At 41.5% G+C, this 14743-nt stretch overlaps 1 long non-coding RNA gene across 1 annotated transcript in view; it reads left to right on the top strand.

The window, feature by feature from the left end:
• Positions 1–8643: 8643 nt before the first annotated feature.
• Positions 8644–14743, top strand: part of LOC114814203 — a 70238-nt gene continuing 64138 nt past the window's right edge. The window contains exon 1 of the long non-coding RNA XR_003761950.2: positions 8644–8751. This is a non-coding gene — a long non-coding RNA (uncharacterized LOC114814203). The remainder of the gene's footprint in view (positions 8752–14743) is intronic.

Raw genomic sequence — 14743 nt, 5'->3', positions numbered from 1 at the left:
CAAAATTGCTTGGAGTTTGGTTTAAAAAAGTAGCAAAAGCAACAACTCCCAGAGCATACACACTTCTATAACAAACCGTCTCCTTAAGCTATGATTTTGGTTCATCGTTGATTTTAGCCCTCTGTGATCAGATCAACGGCTGGGTATTTTAAATCCTATTGATTTGCATAGGTGTTCTTTGTTGAAGCTTTACGAAGACAGCGAGATACCATCTGAAACTCAGCGTCATTTCCTCTAGGTGGGAAAAGCTTCTCCAGTGGGCATATGGGAGAAATGACACCCTATTCTACCCAGTCATGCTTGAGAAAACAATAGAAAAGTTGGTAAGCTCACTGTGGGAATGAAGCATGCTTACCAACTCTATATAATGTACTTTCCTGAGCATTTATTACTCAGTATTACTCAGTGCCCAGCACACAGTAAGTGCTCAATAACTACGATTGATTGACTGCTAGATTGATTGGAAGTGGTGTCAGAATGACATTCTGAACTTCTGAGAAACTCTTCCAAGTCACCAGGGTGAGAACTTCATCCAAAATCCTTCAGTCAGTCATGAGTAAGTGCCTAGAAGCTAATGCCTATGAGTTGCAGTATGATGGATGGAAATGTTGAAGGAGAGGAGGGAGGAGAGAGGACAGAAGAAACAATGCGGCTTAATGAAGAGAACCCGGGCCTGTGAGTCAGAGAAGTTGGGTTCTAACTTGATGTCCACCACACACTTGCTGTGTGACCTTGGGCAAGTCACTTAACTTCTCTGTGCCTCAGTTCCCTCACCTGCAAAATGGAGCTTCCATACCTGTTCTCCCTCCCAGTTAGACTGTGAACCCCATGTAGGACCTGATTGTCTTGTTCCTACCCCAGGGTTCAGTACAGTGCTTGGCACAGAGTAAGCACTTTAATTATAAGCACTTTAATTACCACAATTATTCCTAAGTAGAGAACACAGAAGAAACATTTTAAAGATACAAGAAAATGAACCACAGGAGTGCCTGTCAGAGCAGAAACTTTGGGATCGCTGGAATACCAAGAGGTGGAAGGATTGTTGGTTCCATATTGTGTTTTTCAGCCATTATTACATATACTGATTAGAATCTCAGTTAATAGTATTGTCTTCAAATTCCTAAGATCAGCTATAGGTATACTGATACACTTTCATAGATGTCAATGTGCTTGTTGTTTTATACTGTAAGTCATAGCAAGAAATAACCCTGGGTAAGCCATTAGCACTCCCCAGTGTAAGACCGTTCATTTTGTTTACCCCGCCACCAAACTGAAAAATTTAGGTTGAAATTCAAATATCGCTGGGTCTGGCTAGGTTTACAAGTGTGTGTGCCATCAGTATAATGAAAATTTCCCATGTGAACCAATTTCTTTGGGTATATTACTTTGTTAAGCAGAAGTATAACTACACAATTCCCAAGACAAGTCTTCTCTGACTGATCTTTCATCTCTCAACCCTAAGCTGTCTCTTCCTCATCACCTGTGCCTTTGATTCCATAACCTATAAAAATTTTGATAACTTATCCCCAGAGCTCTTATCTACAGATCCTTATACTCTGTTGCTGCTCCTATCTGTAATTTATTTTACTGTCTTTCCCACAAGATTATAAGATCCTGAGATCTGCATCTACCAACCATATAATGCTCTTCAAATGCTTAGTACAGTGCTCTGCACCCAAAAATTACCATTTCTGAATCGAGTGTTTGAAGTCTAGTTTTCTTCCAAAGGGATCGTCCTCTGAGATGTATCTCAGATCATCTGACTACGGTCGAGATACTTCAAGCAAACTAGGGAAAAGAAAGGGAAAGAGAGTGAGAAGAGATGGGGTGGAATGAAAAGCCCCCCCACCCCAAAACACACTACCCAAAAAGTTCAGTTCAGCCATTATAACCTTGTCCCTAGATTAATTTAAATTAACCATGATGGAACAGACTGTTTTTCTACCTTGCCCTTTGGGGTCCTCATCTCTTCAAAAGCCATCTAGTTAGACCCTGACTCTGTATCTCTTTTGCAAGTATGGTAGAACATGACATTTGTACTTTATAATATTCTTCAAAAAAAAGGTTGTAGAGGAAGAGGTCCATGCATGGGAAGAGCAGGTTACTGGAGATCTTGAGAACAGGGAGACTCCAGATAATGGAGAAATAAATCCTGAGAGAGTCCACTGCTATATATTACGTTCCATCAGATAAGAAAGCTTATGAGAGGAATTTTATTTTCACCTTGAGTTATCCTTTGGATCATTCTTGCATCTGGAAAAGTGATGGAAAGAATGTTTTGTTGATATGTTTTCAATCCAATATTTCAGATGTTTTGAAACCCTTGAAAGATTTTACTTTTCTTTTTGAAGATGACAAGCGTTAGCCATTGTATTTGATTTACTAAATATCATGAAAACCCTCCATTAATTCTGCAGCATGGTACTCCTTTTCTTTCTGAGACTCATTAAGGGAAGATTGAGTTCTTTAAGGTTAGAATCTAATTTTAAATTAGGGTTGGTTTTCCTGGATAAAATAAATTTACAACTCTTCTTTAAAGGTAAAGCTATTCCCTCTTCCTGCCAACCCAAGTTTTCTTTCTGTTGCCTTCTTTCTGACTGACTTATTTTAATCTTTATGGGTATTATTCCTTGAGAACATGATAGAATGGAGTATGACAGATTACATTTTCCCTTTTCACCTATCCAGGAAAGCGTATTTCTCTTGGTTCCTGGCTCCTCTCCTCCACAGGAAGTTTTCCTCCACTGGTCTCTCTCAGCCTGTCCTCCACTGGGAAGGTGAGGAATTGCATAAATCACTCAATCAGTGCTATTTATTGAACACGTTCCTGTATGCAGAACACTATACTATGTGCTTGAGAAAGTACAATAGATTATTTTAATGTCTGTGTCCCACATTAGACTGCAAACTCTTGAAGGGCAGGAACTGTGTTTATTTATTGTATTGTCCTCACCCAAGTGTTTTGTACAGTAAGCATTCATTACGTACCACTGACTGACTGATTGATCGCTATGATAACAGGTAGACATCATCCTATACATTTCTCATTGCCTCAGCAAATTTTGGGTGCTCATCTTCTTCATCCTTAATGTAATAGTTTGCTTCTCTTGTTCCACCAGGCTGCAATCTGCCGATCTTGGAGTTTTTTGTGGAAGGCAGGGGTCTCTCTAGACTCACTCAGAGCCATCTTTCCTTCTTGCTGATGTCAGGGGAATACTGTTCAGCGAAAGAGTTAGATGAATGAGGAGGTGAAGAGGAGGGGGTAGAAGGAATGCTATACTGTGAACTCCTCAAGGGCTTGGATGGTGACTTCTAGCTCTATGTTATCTCAAGTGCTTAGTATGTACTCTACACACAAAGCAGGCACTCAATAAGTGCTACTGAGAATAATGGGAATCAAGCAATCCCCTTTGTCTCACCTATCCTCAGCCATGAACCTCCTCTTTCCCTTGAGAAGACCTCAGTAGTACAGTAGTTGATCTGAAATTTCTTCCCTTGAGTGACAGAGGTAGGAGACTGTGTTTCCAAGAAAAGGAAATCTTAAGCAACACCTTTAGAGGAGATATGCAGGAAAACAACAAACGAAGGGACCCTCCAGCAATGTGGCTGGATGTCAGCAGGAGATGTTTTGAAGCCTGCGAAGGTGGGACTAGATGTACTGGGAAACTCAGAGCCAAAATCCACCTGGGATTCCAAAAGATAACAGGCCAGCTGGCTACTTAGGTGTTTTTTCTTGTCAGGAGTAAATATCTGCCTGCAGGCTTCAAACTCCAATCTAGTCACTATTTCTTTGTGGCTTGTAATTATTTTCCACCCACCACAACTGAATGTTATTCTTTTTTCTTTTAGAACAGTATCATTTAGTAGTTTTATCCTAGGAAATTCCACATGAGAGGGTCTAGGATATTAGGACCCTGTACTGTATTTTCCTTGACAGGTCACTGTTCCAAACCCCAACCTTCATCCGTCCTAATTGATGGATGAACACTTTCTGTATGTCTTCCTCCCTATTCCTGTTTCCAGGCAACAACAGAAGCTTACTATGACAACCATCACCAGAGCACCTGGTCTTTGCCCTTTCATGGCAACCTAATCTGTGACAGTTGTCCTCTTTCCCTTTCAGTGGCTCTGTAGGTATATCACCTTGAAGTTCATTATTGACATTAACAACTTAGTGATATTTTGAAAAAGAAAAAGTCACCGTCCTTGCTCAGATGTAAGTATTTGGTTGGAACCTTCTGACCACTAGAAAATTGTCATTCTTCAAAAGGAATCCAGGCTTCCTATAAAAGATAACATACCATTGCTTAAGTATCTATCTGCCCTGGGAAGACTGTAGACTCTAGACTGTAAGCTCCGCTCTAGATTGTAAATTCCTTGTAGGCAGGGAACGTGTCTGCTATTTTGTACTCTCCCGAGTGCTTAGTACAGTGCTCTGTACAAAATAAGTACTCAATAAATATTATTTCTTTGTTACTAACATTAATATTATTTGGGGAAATGATGGTGATGATTGTCCATGAGCTTTGCCACTTTCCCATTTTAAGTTTTCTGTTGAATTTGGAGTCATTAGCGTAATGATAATGATAGGGGAGATGGGGAGACAGTTGTCTTCCAGAATTCCAGAAGAGTTTTAGGAATGATGATGATGATAATGATAATAATGATAATAAATAACACTGGTTAGCACTTACTGTTTGCAGAGCACTATATCAAGCACTTGGGAAAGTACAGTACAATAGAGTTGATAGACACAGGCCCTGCCCACAGGAGCTTTCCATCTACAGGGGAGACAGACATTAAAATCTCCTTTAAAAAGGTGAGAAAGTCAACTTTCTCCTACTTGGCAGTGCCAATGACCAGTTCAATTACTTAATATTTTAACACCTTTCCACGGGAAAGCAACTACTAAATATTATGAAACTTCCCCATCTTCCTGATTCCCCTGTTCTGGAAACTGGTCTGTATATTCAGTTTGGCTCCAAGGTTCTTATTTTTTATTCCAGTTCCTCTTTCAAACATTGCTCAGACAGGGCCAGTACCCTATTCTCTCAGGTTTCCAAATAGCTCAGGGTGACATCTGCCCATCACCAGCAAAGCCGCCGGGAAGAAGGGACTGCATTGTCAAGTTGCCGTGCAGAGGGTAGATCATCCATTACAGCTTGAGTTTTGTTTTGTTTTGTAGGGATCCAGGTGTCCAACCTTTTTATCACACAAAACAACATGACTAAATACAGGCGTGTTGGCAGACAAGATGGCACAATGGGCAGCGTGCCCATCTGATGTTAAAGCCTGCTATTGAAATAGCACTTGAAGGATAGCATAACACATCAGGAATTCTCCTTCAGTCCACAAACACCTGAGACCATCCATACATGCAGCAGAATCAGAGATCTGGGAAATATCGGAGGGATCCTGCTTCGGGAAAGCATGGAAGCAGGCCTCCATGATTTGTTTTCTTGGTAAATCCTTGTTAGGAACGGGGAGACAGATTTCTGCAGCACTCAAATCCACCAGCTGCAGTCTAGGGCTAGAGGTTTGACAAACCTCCATGGAGAAGGAGGTTTCTCTCTTATACTGTCAGTTACGTGTGAGATTTCAACCTCAATCAATGCCAAGTGTACACACAACACCATTTTCTTCTGACACTGTATTGTACCCAGACAAGGCACATGTTGTCAGAAGAACTTTCTCTAATTTCTTACTGTCATTCTACCAAAAATGCATATGAAATCAAGAATATCTAACCTCTAGCTTCCCTTTAGCCTCCCTTTATCCTTTACCACCCTCCCCCTTCACATACACCAGACCACCACTCTCCCCACCTTCAAAGCCTTATTACAGTCACATTTCCTCCAAGAGGCATTCTCTAAGCCCTCTTTTCCCGTATCCTCACCCTTCTGTGTTGTCTACACACTTGTATCTGTGACTTTTGGGCATTTGATAGTCACCCTACCCTCAGCTCTGCAGCACTTATGTACATTATTTACAAAATATATATTATAAATTATTTATATTAAAGTCTGTCACCCCCTCTAGACTGTAAGCTCATTATGGGCAGGGAACATGTCTAGTTCTAGGGAACTCTGTGGTATTGTACTCTCCCTAGTGCTTAGTACAGTGCTCTGCACACAGTAAGTGCTCAATAAATACCAGTGATGATGTTGACTGATGATGAGTATAACAGCACTGGTTGTCTTGTGAATCACTTGTACATCTCCAAAGAGCTTGCTTATTTCCCTTACCAAAACAGAGCATTCTTGTGTTCCTTTGTAGAATGTGACAGTATAAGCCAAACGATCTCCAAGTGACTAGGAGCAATAATAACTGCTCACTAAAGTCTAATAGAAATGCTCACTCTTTTTTTATTGTCACATCATCTTTAAGCCAAAATTTGTTTATTCCTGTGCTTTTATTATGTCAGACATACTATTTCTCCTATTTTATTTACTAACTCCATCATTATTAAGTAACATTTATTAAGGGCCCACCCCGGCATTGTATCGTACTAGAGAAGCAGCGTGGCCTAGTGGAAAGAACATGGGCCTGGGAGTCAGAAGTCCTGGGCTCTAATCCCAGCTCTGCCACATGTCTGTTGTGTGATTTTGGGCAAGTCGTTACACATCTCTGCACCTCAGTTACCCCATCTGTAAAATGGAGGTTAAATCCTACTCCCTCCCACTTAGACTGTGAGCCCCATGTGGGCCAGGGACTGTGTCTATCCTGATTATCTACCCCAGTGCTTAGAACAGTGCTTGGCACATAGTAAGGGCTTAACAAATACCATTTTTATTAGGTGTTGAACAACGCAAATTAGGTAGACACAGCCCCTGCCCTCTAGAAACTACCAATCTATGTAGATGACCACATCACCCACAGGTAGAAGAATGAACTTTTCCTTATATCTATTCTATAGCACTATAGAGAGACCATTTTAGGGGTGAACAAAAGTCACTCACTAGGAGTTACACATTTTAGGGGCTTTCAGGCAGGGAAGGCAGGTTTGGGAGTCAGAAGACCTGGATTCTAATCCTGGCTGCCCCACTTTTTTTGGCATTTGTTAAGCATTCACTGTGTCAAACACTGTTTTAAGCACAGGGGTACCCCTGTTTTAAGTACAGGGGTAGATACAAATTAATTAGGTTGGACACAATCCCTGCCCTGACTTAGTAGGAGGGAGAACAGGCAAACTGAGGTACAGAAAAGTTGTGACTTGCCCAAGGTTGTACAGCAAGCAATTGGCAGAGTTAGGATTAGAACCTGACTCCCAAGCCAGTGTTCTTTTCCCTAGGATATGCTGCTTCTTCCCAGGAGGTAGCCATAAAGCTGAGAGAGAAGAGAGCAAGTGAGAGGTAAATATAATTGGGGAAAAAAAACCCCGTACATTATGACCATGGGTTGTTGGGGTCGGAGTTATCAGGCATGACCCAGAAAAGACCTGAAAGAGTTGTTATTGACAACTCCTTTAAATCATTAGTTAAATGAAAGCTCCAGAAGGTAAGCTCATTGTGCGTAGGGAGTATGTCTGTTTATCATTGCACTCGGTACAGTGCTGTGCACACAGTAAGTGCTCAATAAATATGACTGAATGAAAGACTGAATGAATGTTCAGCAGCAGCCCCAAAGGTCAACCAATTATTGGACATCACAGAAAACAAAACCCAAAGTAGAGTTTTGCTGTCATAATGACTAGAATATTGCTGCATCTGGGCTACTGTGGACAGTTTCTTGGAAAGAATCAAGTAGAGCTAGAGAAGTCACAGTGAAAGAGAATTACAATGGGAGTACAATGGGAACTTGTACTGGGAGTTATCACTATTGGATAAGAAATAAGAAAACACATGGGGTGACTGGAATTGGGTGAGGATAGCCCCAGAGGCAGGGTTCTGAAAGGATGTAAAACCCCCACTATAACAGAGTAAGCCTAATATTGAGCTTGGAAGACCAAGTAAAAAAAAAAAGTAGACAGGAAAACAAGAAATGATGTAAGAGATTTTAGAGAAAGACAGCAATAGGAGTAAACTAATAACAATGATGGGGGGCTCCCAACCGGAGAAACCGATAAACCTCAACTCTGAGATTTCAAGATCAAGAATCCATACAGAGAAATTGATTATAGTGCTGGTGGTTTGGTTTGGACTCTGTCTCTTCCAGGCATGTTCCAGCTGGGGCACAGAGTGCAGTGAGTAAGACAGGCAGGGCTGTAGCACATGACAAGGTACATGTGTAATCTTAGCTCACATTAGCCAGTGTCAATCAGAACCAGGACTGGAATCCAGGTCTCCTGGTTCCCAAAGCAGCGTGCTTGTCACTGGCCCAGGAGCAGGACTCACAGAGAAAACAACAGGTCCAAGTTTAAAGTAAGGCGGGGTAAGTAGAGAAGACTAGAATCTTTTTAATTGATGACAGCTGGCAGTGATAGGGAGGTTTCCACTGATATTGGTAAGGCCTGGGTATGATGCTTCTATTGGAGGCAGAACTGAGGTCAGTTGACTGAGAGTCCATTACTCAGGGGCCTCATTTCCCAGGAGGGAAAGGGCTATATTTCCCAGAATCACCTGGAAAGCAGATCAAGCTGGGTGGAGCCCTTTAAATTGAACGAATGGGACTTTTCTCTCTTGCTGAGTTAGGGCTGTTATGTGCCCCTACTAATGTTAAGCAGTGTGCTAATAATCCGATCAAACAAAATCCTTCTGTGATGTGGTGCTCACCATTTGCCCATATGGTGGAAGATCCTGTTATGTGTTATTTGTGAGTATGCCTTTTTAAAACTTTGTCTATCTGAAGAATTGTTCACAGGAGTTTGTGTCAATAGAGATTTGGGCATGTGGTTATTTGAATATGGCTTAGCTTGTCCATTCTTCATGTACATCAAGTTAAACGTCTGTGCCTCAGTTCTGAATATCTAGTAGTACCCTGAGTTTCCCTCAACCTCCTCTTCGGTTAACCTAGCAGCCCACTGTCCCTGACTACCTTATTGATGATGAGAATAGCTATTTCAGGGCTAGTAAGTGGCAAGAGTGAGAGCAAAGTTTTTTAACTGGGGAGGGCTGTATTCAGAAGAACACTGCAGTTCAGTTACCACTTTACCTAGTTTCCTCATCTGCATTGAGCCTGGTGTCCTCTGCAGTCTTTGGTGCTGCTGCTGTTGTAAACAGAGAACATATAGCTTCTTTACGTGAGTAAAAGTCCATGGTTTGGTAGGAGTCAGTACAGCTGGGGTGTCTCACCCTTTTTAAAACACATTTTTCTATTCAGTCTGCTGTTACCTGAGACAGGCTTTAGTTGCTGTTATTGAACCATTCTTTTCTTCTAATCTATATTGCTTCACTGAAATGTTGTGTAAATAAGCACATGCATTGATATGCCCATTTTATTTTCCTCTCTGAAATGAATGATGACCCTAATCTTCCTTTGCAGAAAAAGCAGACTGACCTGGGATAACTGTTATCTCCAACCCTCTAGCTTCAGTGTCTGCTACCAGTTTTCCTTTGGTCCCTAAACTTTCATTTTCCTAACATGACCATTCACACTTCTTCCATAACAGCTACAAAGGGAAGGCAGAGGTTTCTGCTCAAGTTACCATCAGCTTTTCTTCCAGGCGGAAAGCCAATAAGCAGGTTAATCTCTCCATTTCTGAAGGAGGATAAAGTCCATACTATAAATTTGTTGTGGGAAGTGATTCATTCATTCAGTTGTATTTACTGAGTGCTGACTGTGTGCAGGGCACTGTACTAAGTGCTTGGAAAGTACAATTCAGCAACAAAGAGACAATTCCTGCCCATAATGGGCTCACAGTCTAGAAGGGGGGAGACAGACATTAAAACAAGTTAACAGGCGTCAGTAGCATCATTATAAATAAAATTATAGATATATACACATTATTAATCAAATAGATAAAATTACATGTCTACCAACTCTTACAGTACCTTCCTAAGTACCTAGTACAGTTCTTAGCACTCAATAACTACCAGTGATGGTGATGAGTGGGAAAACTATTTGTAAATCTCAAAATCCTGTGCTTGGAATGGGAGCAGTTTGGGCTATCACCCTCCCCACCTTCAAAGCCTTATTGAAGCCACATCTCCTCCAAGAGACATTTCCTGACTAAGCCCTCATGTCATCTTCTCCCACTCCCTCCTGCATCACCCTCACTCTTGGATTTGCACCCTTTATTCACCACTCTCTCAGCTCCATAGCATTTATGTACATATCTGTAACATATTAATGTCTATCTCCCCCTCTAGATTGTGGGCTTGTTGTGGGAGGGAAACATGTTTACCAACTCTGTTGTACTCTCCCAATTGCTTAGTACAGTGCTCTGCATACAGTTGGTGCTCAATAAATATGATTGACTGAGGGAAGTCCCATCAGGCTGGGAAGAAGCATGTCCCAGAGATTCGGACAAGTAATTTGAAGCCCAAAGGCTATTTCCCTTTGGGTCTGCTACAAACTTCCTTTCCCCCTCAGTCCTATGTTACCCATTTAATAATAATAATGGTGATGACATATGTTAAGCACTTACTATGTGTCTAGCACAGTTCTAAGCAGTGGGGTAGATGCAAGGTAATCAGGTTGTCCCATGTGGGGCTCACAGTCTTAATCCCCATTTTACAGATGCAGTAACTCAGGCACAGAGAGGCCAAGTGACTTGCCCATAGTCATCCAGCTGATCAGTGGCAGAGCCTAGATTAGAACCCACGATCTGTCACTCCCAAACCCGTGCTCTTTCCACTAAGCCACACTGCTTCTCAACGGAAGCAGAGGCTACAATAGGTATCTCCTTTGCCAAGACACCAGTATGACCTAGTGAAAAGACCAGAGGCCTGAGGGTCAGGAGACTTGGGTTCTAATCCCAACTCTGCCATACGCTTGCTGTGTGATCTTTCAGAAAGTAACTCAATGTCTCTGGACCTCAGTTTCCTCATCTATAACATAAAGATGAGTCCCATGTAAGACAGGGGCTGTATCAGAACTGATGATCTTGTATATAACCTAGCACTTGCCACACAGTAAATTCTTAATACCATAATTAACATAAGGGACTATGGGGACAAAATGTTCATTGAATTTCATCATTAAGTACCACATAAATGTGTAGAAATTATCAAGCCAATTCCATATTGTGTGGTTTCTTTTTGTTGGTCTTTGATTTTAAAGTGTGATGAACTTTCCTTTTCTATCAGAGAGAGTGTATTAGCAGTATTCAAGGCATTCTTGCTCATTGGATTGAAGCTTGATTATGCTTGTCATTGTGGGCATGACATAAAACCCTGGTCTCATGGTGAGCATGTGATATTCCTTAAGAGGAAATGGTAAAATTGTCTGACTTGAAAATTGCTCTCTAACCAGATGTTTTATATGTAAGATGAAACTTTCTTCATGAAATGGAGCTCGACATCACTGCAGCACAAAACAATGTGCTTTTTCTTTGGCTTTGTTCCCTTTCTCATTGAGAGTTCTGGGTGTTAAAATTGGGAACAGAGAGGACCGTGGCAACTAACTGGTTTCTCTCTTCCTCCACTCCCCATCCCCCCTTGGAAACTCGAGGGTTTTCTGCCATACGTGTGAGAGAGGTACGTGGCTATGTGCAGATGGGCCCATCATGAGATAATTTGATAGAAAAATATGGGAATATATGGTGTAAGCCAAAGCTTTCAGAAATGAAAGCCTAGCAATAAAATGAGAAGAGACAGCATTGATTGCAGATCAATCCAAGAATCTGAGCCATTATTTATCTCAATGGCTTAAAGATGTTTTACATGTCCAAGAATCATGTTAAATGCAATGCTACATTAACTTCTACAGTAGATTCTAGACAGCAGAAAGATCTCTTGTTATTTCTCAATGTTTGTTTCCATTTGCTACCCTGTTGTCTGGATAGCAGCTTGATGGCTTCTCATCTGTCAGATTTAAGACAAACATACGGTGTTCCTGCCACTTGGATATATTTTTCCTGAGTTTGATAGAATATGAGTAAATTCGTCTCCCCCACAACTTAGGACACTCTGCCTTTAACTGAGAAGTCATAAACAAGTCCTTGATAGAGCCAGGCCTATGTTAGAGGATATAGTAAGCTTTTTCTGAATAACCTTGATCGAGTTAAGCTCGTTGTGATCAGGGAGTGTGTTTACCACCTATTTTATAGTGTACTCTCCCAAATGTTTAGTACAGTGCTCTGCACACAGTAAGCACTCGATCAATAAGATTAATTCATTCTTGGTGCTGGTTTCTTAGAGACTAATGCTGGGCTCCCAAATGCGTGCTTAGGAAGGATTCATTTTGGCTGTAAAGACTAGAGCTGTACCAAGTGTTGTCCCAAGTGTCAGTGCTGTGTCCTTCAGCAATCACCACAGGTGTCAACACCTTCAGTAAGGGTGGCTCTGCAACCGATGGTACATTTTGTTCCAATTAGCTGGGTACAAAGAGAGAATTCAGCTGGACACTTAAACGTTAATACCTTCTACTTCTTGACACTGGTCCTGCCAGCATACTTTTTTTGCCTTCTGCTGAACAAGGCTTCCAGGGGAAGCAGTCACCTTTTTCTCTCCAGAAATAGAGATTTCCTTTTCTGTCAGATCCTTCCAGTGGGCAGCTTGGTGGTCAGGATTCCCAAAGAACAGTGAACCAGAACCCACGGGAAATGGTTTTGGGTAGGAGAGATTTCCTCCAGAGTTCTGAATGAGCGGAAGGAACTAAAGAGGATGGGGACCCTGCTCAGCTTTGGTAAACTGCATTTGTTATGAAGCCAGGAAAATGTAGGCAAGGATTTCCATCATGTGGGAAAAGGAAACTCAGAGGATGTCTTTTTTTTCTCCTTTCTTTTTACTTGCAAACTAGTGTACTTATTTTGGCTGGCTTTCGGGGAGAAAGAGGGGAGTATTAGTTTGGTCCAGGACAAAAACTGAGAAGCAGCATGGCCAGGTGGAAAGAGTGTGGGCCTTGGAGTAAGAAGGACCTGGGGTCTAATCCCATCTCTGCCACTTGTCTGCTGTGTGACCTTGGACAAGTCACTTCACTTATCTGTGCCTGTTACCTCATTTGTAAAATCGGGACAGAGACTGGGTGCGCCATGTGGGACAGGGACTGTGTCCAACCTGATTAGCTTCTATCTACCTCAGCCTTTAGTCCAGTGCCTGCACATAGTAAGCGCTTACCAAATACCTTTAAAAAAACTGGACTTTCAAGTTGAATAAGTTGCAGTATAGGAAGCAGGTGTGTGACTGCCACTTCCAAAGTCTGGACATTTTTTTGGCCTGGCACTGGGCAGAGTGAAAAGGAGCTGTGCAAAGTATAGTTTTCTTTGAAGAAATGATTTGTATGCTCAACTTTTCCCTCCTGTTGCTTTGATTTCGACAGGTGTTTCACAATCTATACCCCAGCTTGCCCAGAGCTTAGAGTAGCACTAATCTTTGCTTTTACAAATGGGTCTTTTGTGCTGCTTGCTGGATTTGAATTTGCTAGAGCTGAGTCCTGTATTTTTTATTTTTTTCTAAAGTGAACAATGAGTACAAGTAGGGTGGTGGGGGCGGGGGGAGAGAATCATCACCCCCGTTTAGCTGATTGTGATGACATCGTTTGTTTAGTTTAGATGATACAGTAGTCAAGGGATGTGATGAGGGGCTGGGCCCCTCGTAAGGAAATAATGTGCTTATGTGACCAAGGGCTAAGTATGAGACAGACCACAAAGTATCTGCTACCGGAACAATGAAAAGTTTATTGGTGTAGAGACCTTGAATCTCAGGTGCAGTGAAAGAGAATAGGCCCTCATTGTTAGGGCAGGATCAGCACTCTGCTTTGTTCATTTTTTCCCTTGGCACTACGATAATGATATCTTGTCAATCTTGAGACATGCTGGCATAGATCTTAACCACTGATGGATATTTAGGCAGTGAATGTTCTAAAATGCTTGTCCTTGTTGATGGGTGTCTTTGTAGAATCCTCTAATGGGTATATAAGTAACTTCACTGGTGACCACATTTCATGCAGTCTGGTTTAACCCCTAGTTTGCTCATCATCATTTATTGCACACAGTACAAAGCACTGCCTTAAAAACTCAGAAACGAGACACACGATAACGATCCTCAGTTCACAGTTTATTGGGGAACTGTGATAGACACTATTCACAGAAAGGCATCATGAGGGGAAAAGATAACATGAAGTAAGATAAATAGATTGGGATGAAGGAGTCAAATAGACTGCACAGAAATGTTGGGTATCAAACTGAAATATTTAAAGTGCCAGGGATGGCAGCTGGGTTTGTATGACTGGGGTGTTTAAAAATTAATCAGGGAATGCTTCCTAAGAGAGTCTGGGTTTTTAAAGAGCTTCAATATTTAGGCTAGAATTTAGCCTTCTCTTGCTATTTACATTTACAGCATTTATTAAGCACTTACAATGAGCAGAGCACTGTACTAAGAACTGGAAAAGAGTATACAAGTAAAAATTCCTTGGACTCAAAAAAGGCTCACAATCTTGGTTGGAAAATAAACAGAGCTGGCTGATTTTTGTGAAAAGCTGACAGGTTAAATGGCGGTCTGACTTAGGGAACTTTGATTCACCCGTTTTTTTTGGACTAGTGGGAAAACTAGAGTCATCAAGTTGACTTTCATCTCTCATCAATCCCAAAAACATAAAATAGTATCCTGCAGGGCGCTTTAGTAGATAGTGATACACTGGGCTAAGCTTCAGACTTAAAATAACAGTATGTTTTCCTGCTGTATGAAGCTTTGACTTCATTTTT

The sequence above is a fragment of the Ornithorhynchus anatinus genome, chromosome 9 (assembly GCF_004115215.2).
Source record: "Ornithorhynchus anatinus isolate Pmale09 chromosome 9, mOrnAna1.pri.v4, whole genome shotgun sequence".
In the NCBI taxonomy this organism is placed as follows: domain Eukaryota; kingdom Metazoa; phylum Chordata; class Mammalia; order Monotremata; family Ornithorhynchidae; genus Ornithorhynchus; species Ornithorhynchus anatinus.
This window is presented reverse-complemented; position numbering and strand designations above follow the sequence as displayed.